Raw genomic sequence first — 369 nt, 5'->3', positions numbered from 1 at the left:
GTTTTTGTCTTTTTTGTTGGGTAATGGTGTTGGGTTTCACCCTGGCTGCGCAACTTTGATCAATGAACAGGAAAGTCACAGTCACTTCCCTTCAAGCTTTGGGCGTGGGATAAGTACAAAATTTACTTAAGGATTCACCCGCCAACACGTTTCTCAGGTCCCTACCCCGCCATTAGTGAGTCCTCCGCCGAGCGCAGGACAAAGAATGCTCTGCCTCCCAGCGCCGAGAGCGGGCGTGTCCCTCCCCCAAGTGGCGGCCTGGCAGCGCCTGGCAGCGCCTAGCAACGCGCGGAGTCCCGGAGGGCTCGCCGCGGTGCACGCTGGGAAGCGTGACTGTGGGCGCCTCCGTCCTCGGGTGAACGGGCGAGG

Source organism: Marmota monax, unplaced genomic scaffold (assembly GCF_021218885.2).
Source record: "Marmota monax isolate L192 unplaced genomic scaffold, Marmota_monax_Labrador192_F-V1.1 WCK01_AAM20220418_F8-fsc00292, whole genome shotgun sequence".
Lineage (NCBI taxonomy): Eukaryota > Metazoa > Chordata > Mammalia > Rodentia > Sciuridae > Marmota > Marmota monax.
The sequence above is the reverse complement of the archived record's forward strand: the minus strand, read 5'-3'. Positions refer to the sequence as shown.